The 5,822-nt window shown below is 40.6% G+C and overlaps 1 pseudogene; it reads right to left on the minus strand.

Annotated features, from left to right (window-relative positions):
• Positions 1-2,387: 2,387 nt before the first annotated feature.
• LOC138764610 (transducin beta-like protein 3) lies at positions 2,388-5,348 on the minus strand (annotated as a pseudogene).
• Between the last annotated feature and the right edge of the window lie 474 nt (positions 5,349-5,822).

Raw genomic sequence — 5,822 nt, forward strand, 5'->3', positions numbered from 1 at the left:
AAAAGAAAGCCATTTAAAGTTTATTTGCAGCCTATTGTCATGCCCACCTTTGCATATTGTTACATACTCTCTATTTACACCAGTGCCACCACCGTGGCACCTTGCCGTTACTCTCCCCTCTGTTGTTTGGGGGGCTTTCCCTCAGTCTCAGCCCTTCAATACCCAGTAATGGAAGGACTCTAGACTGTGGTCCTTCCCCATCAGCATTACCAAAGCTTGGTAAAGATATGTAACCAACATTGTGGGCCTGAGCCCTTCTTGAAGGTATGAGCAAAAAAGGCAGGCAGGCACCTGAATAAAAAGGCTGGGGGAGGAGGGAAGAAAGGGTTGAGGGAGGAGGACAAGCCAACAGGTCTTAGGCATAATCGGGCATGGATAGGAGGACAAGAGAAGAATGGTGAGAATTGGTCAGGGAGAGGGGAGACTCTGTGAATGTGAAGCTGGAGGAAAGGAAACAGAGGGAAAGGTATTTCACTTAAATATTTTTTTGTTGACCAGAATTTCCATAGGATCATTCTGTTCGCAGCATAAAGGGAAGATTTGACAGATGTGAACAAAACCTTGCTGCATTCAAATAGACAGAAGCTGCTCCCATTAATGGTCAGTTCAGGGAACAAATGTCAGAGTCTTAAAGTGATGGGCAGGGATAGGGCCAAGAAAATTTGGGGGTGGAGCTTGCCTGTTTACACCGATGACTCCAAACACAACTGTCAGTGTTTAGCCATTTAAAAGACTGTAGGTTCAGGGCTCCTAAACACATGCTGTCAAACATGAAAGTATTGGACTTATTGACAGATCTGAAATGCTGAATCCTTCCATTCACTTTGCCAATGAAAAACATATAAAGTCCAAAAGGTGAGCCCAGGTTTGCTGACATTCCCCAGCATTTATCCTGGGGAACTTCTTTTCAAGTCTTGTGCCAGTATAACTCTACAGATTACAACTGGGACTGTATATCTGAGGATGAAGAGGTGAAGGATAATGAAAGTACATTTGTTAACAACTTGGTTTTACAGCAATATATTTAATTATTTATATCCTTTTGTTTGTTTATTACATTGATATTTTATGTTGTTTTAAGTTATCATTTTAAATTGTTTTAATTATTTGTCCATTTTAATTATTAAAATATATTTAAGTTCCTTAAAAATTATTAAATAATCCTCACAACTTTGACAAACAGTAAAGTAAGATTTGGGCTTTGCTGCTGTCTGGATCACACTGCTGGGGCCTGGAATAGATTGCCACATTTGGAAAATATAAGTATAAGCATAAAGGTCTGTGGGAGGTAACTCTCAGCACAAGTAGTTGAACCAACAAGATTGGATCTTTTTTACACAGAGGTAGGTTGTGACCTGGGATCCACTGTTTGAAATAGTGAGTTTGATTGTTGCTTTCAGAAGAGAATTGGATAAATAATTGAAAGTTAAAAAAATGCAGGGATTAAGGAAAGGATTTTTGTTGGTGCGACATGGCATGGCTAATGAAATCAACTGGATTGTTCCATTTAGACCCAATTCAAACTCATGGTTATAGAGAGAAGCCCACCCATTCACACACCAATCAAACACCCATTCACACACCAATCAAACACCCATTCACACTAATCCTACATGAATCCCATTTTTTATTCTCTACACCAGGTACAAATTCTAGCATCTGAAGTTCGAAAACTCGCTCAGCAGGGGTGGAGGGGGATTAAAATCTAGGTCAAAAGGAGAGGAATGAAAGAGTTTAGAGAAGGAACAGAAGATCTTTAGACCTTGACCATTGTGGACACCTCACAGCTGTGGTGTCTAGATTGAAGAATGCTTGAATGCTTTTCTAAACAGGATGACGTGCCTTTAAAGTATTTTTAGTGGACACAAGTTCCATTCATTTACAAATATTTGGGCAACCACTGCGTGTTGACTGTACCCATCATGATTTTTTTTTAAACAAAAACTTTGTTAAGGAAGAATGAGACCAATTTCAGTGAAAGCCGGTGAGAGCTGACTTTGATCATCAATTGGAGACAGATTCTCCAATTTAACAGTAGTTAAATTGCACCAACTCAAAACTCCCTACTGGAAAATATACATGGTAAATCTTGTCAAAGGAATTGTGGAGCAATCTTAACTATCTTTTTTTTTCATTTTGAAAACTTTATTGTAAAATCTTGGTTCTGAAAATATAAAATTAGAGTGGTCCTTTTCAAAGATCTCATCTGTATCTTCAAAGGAAAGGAACTCCAGATCTGTGGCATTAATCATCGAAGTTGGAACAAATGATGAAGGGGATTTCTATAACACCATGAAGATTGTAGATTTCAGATGATGTGACAAAAAACATTAGTCTCTTTTGCCAGATTCTGATTTCTTTCTGACGTTTGGGTCATGTCTGTTTTACTCATTCCAAAGTTGCCTTTTCTATTTGATCATACACAAGCTTTCTTCCTCGGAATCATTCTCACTTTCTGTTTGAGACTCCAGACTCTCTGTGAAATGTTTCTCAGGTTGTGGGAACTGCTCTTGCTTCATGTAACTTCCTTTGTCTGACGCAAGAGTGTCACTGTCATAGTCATAACTTTCTTCAGACTCGTTCCTCTGGGTATAATAGTTGGTCACTATAATCACTGCCTTTTTGTTCCCATTAGATGTTCTGTTCGTTGGAAGTGATGGCTCAACTTCCATTTCTTCAGTGTCATTGGATTTACCAGTCAGTCTCATGTTCTGCCACAAATAATCCAAAAACATAGAAGCCTGTAGCAACCTACTGATTCTCTGGAAATGTCGCTCAGTATAGGGAACTAATCCCCCCAGAGCGGCCTTAATTTCATTATACTGAAGAAGATGTTCAGGAGTTTCATTTCTCAGAAGGATCTGGATGACGTACTGAGCTTCATGGCAGTTTTTGAAGTTTGTGTTCCATACCATACAGAACTTTAACAAAGATTCTTTTTGATGTGGTCACAACTTGAGCAGTGTTGATTCCATAATTTCTTGCCCATTACATTCACTGAGAAGACCTTTGATGACACTGAGTACTGTTTGTGGATGATCCAGAGAGATGGCCAAGCCCAAAGCTTTCAAGTATTTATTTTCTTGCAATAAATTTGATAATCTTGTGGCTTCAAAATTTGCTCTTCCTGTTTGACCTGCTCTTCAGCAAGTTCTATTTCTGTAACATCCTTCCAGATAATTATGGACGAATCTCCTGATCCAGTAACAACCAAGTCATCCCTCTTGTTACTATGCAAACCCCACACTTTATTTTCATGGGCGTCTAATGTTTTTATGCATTCATTGGTTTTAATAGTCCAGAGCTTCATGAGACCATCAGACCACTTGTCAATAGTTGAGTTCCATGGCTGACAAAAATAACTTTCAGTATTGAAGCATCTTGACCTTCAAATGTCTTCAAACAGCTGTAGTCCTTTAGTCCTCATAGTTTGACAGTGCTGTCTGCTGAAGCGGTGGCAAAGATTTGATCCATAGGGGAAAAATGGACAGACCAAATCCCACATTTGTGGCCTCGAAATACTCCCATGAGAGAGAAATTGGAGGACGACCAGAGTTTTGCTGTCTTGTCCTGGGAGCCTGTTGCTATCAGCTTATCATTTGGAGAAATAACCACGCTATTTATATCTTTGCTGTGGGCCTTCTATGTCAGATCAGCATGAAGGGCTTCAGGTTCTGCAGATTTCTTACCATTCCTACCAGCCAGGGATGTTGGAAGGTTCCACATCTTAACAGTACAGTCCTGGCTCCCACTAACTATGAAATTGGATTTCAATCGTGAGCAGGAAATAACACCAACAGAGTGAGTATGCCCTACCGCCTGGGCCACATATTTCACGTTGCCAGTTTCCTTATTCATTTTACAGACTCAAATAGTTCTGTCCTTAGAACAACAGGCAAATTTGGTGCCCTTTTCAAAAACATCCAGAGCTAGTACTGTGTCTGTACTGTGTCCATATAGGACTTGACAATTTAATGTTGCAAGCTCAAAAACTTTCAGTTGAGGACTGTTTGTGGCCACCACAATGTGTGTGTCAGAAGGTCCCAAGAATTTTACGTCCAGCACCTCATCATTATAACCAACAAGCTGGCACTCAAGTTGCAGAGTGCAGAGATTGTATATGAGGATGTTATGTTCTGCAGTTACAGTGGTTAGTTTCTTTGTAGTTGGGACAAGCATGCAGTGAGTCAAAGATCGCTCATTTGCCTCATCTTCAGTTTCCATTATAGGCTTTGTGATAGTACACATTCTATCACCAATGTGTATAAGTACAGATTGTAGTGTAGGATGACTGTGATTGGCTGAGAGTGTAGCCACACCTACTGGCAGGTCTTAAAGGATTGCTCCTAGCCAGACCAGGTCATTCTAGACTGGTTGACCTACTTGCGATATTCTCCAGTCTTTTAGTTAATAAAAGCCTTGGCTTGGATCAACAAGTTTTTGGTTCTTTCGATGTGCACTACAAGCTTAAAAGGCATATTCTGGGAATAAATGCATTTTCCAGAATGAGCTTCCCAAATTTGAAGGATTACTTTGCTGGTGGCAGTGATAAAATACTGTCCTTTGTTCATCACCCCCAAAGCAGTGAAATCCTCATCTTCTGGTTGTTTCCACAGCTTCAAACATAGGAATTGTGCTCTGTGATTTGTAGATTGTCAAGTCCCAGACGGTACATATTTTATCATGGCCAGAACTGACAAGTGTGTTTCCATCTTCAGTAAAAGCCAATGAAGTCACAGCACTGCAGTGAGCGTCCAGCACCATTATACATTTGCTGGTGTTCAAGTTCCAAAGTCGTATTTTGTTGTCCATTGAAGAGGAGAAAAGTTGAAGACGTGATATGTTGGGATGAAATTCAACAAGGTGGACAACTCCAAAGGAGCCCTTCAGATTGTGTGTGCAGTATTGCTTGATGAGATCCCAGATCTTGACAGTGCTATCACATCCATCTGTGGCCAATAATGTTGAGGTAGGGTCAAAAGTGGACTAGTGTGAATAGCTTTCCAGGTTCGAATACACACATTCTCTTTCGAGTCCCATTGACTAACTGTCACCAGCATTTTTCAATTGCTCAAATGTCATTAATGTTGAACTTTGAAAACAATCTTTTATTGTCTTAATTCCTTTGCTCATCATCAGGGCTGACACTGAAGCAGGTAATATCTTCTTCTTCTTCTTCTTGCTCAATGGTCTTTGAAACTTTTCCTGTTGCAACATCCAAGATATTGATCTTTGTTCCACATGTGCAGAACATACATGTTCCATCTTTATTCACTGTACTTTTCCTCCTTTGTAAAATGGTTCCATTCAGCATAATTTGTCTTGAAGCGCACTCCACCGGCAGCCATCGTCCTGCCTGAGTCACTCCGTGCTCACACACACAACATCGGCACAAGGCATGCAACCAACAATGTACTGTCCCGGCAGCACGCTCCTCCCAGCAACCAACTATCTTTTTAAGGGAGAGTTAGAAGGACATTACAGCTATTATTTAGCAGAACTCTATCTCGGTTCCTATGTTTGTCAGGATTAGTCCCGATGGTTTTAAGATACGATAAACCGAGCGCGTCTGTGTGGGTGGTGGAGGAGCTTTGGCTGAATATGGCAAGCAAGTCAAACCGACCATTACAACCAGAATGCAATAGTTGGATAGACTCTGTATAGAGATCTCATTGTGGTTTCTGGCACGGGAGAGGTTGACGGGTGTGAGCTATTGTGTGAAACCATCCAGTGAAATCGGCCTTCGGTTTGGACATGCCCGACACACAAATGGTCTATATCCTTCAGTTTGCGCATCAGTTTGGCCAACAGCATGATCTTTG

Source organism: Narcine bancroftii, chromosome 1, assembly GCF_036971445.1.
Source record: "Narcine bancroftii isolate sNarBan1 chromosome 1, sNarBan1.hap1, whole genome shotgun sequence".
NCBI classification, from domain to species: Eukaryota; Metazoa; Chordata; class Chondrichthyes; order Torpediniformes; family Narcinidae; genus Narcine; species Narcine bancroftii.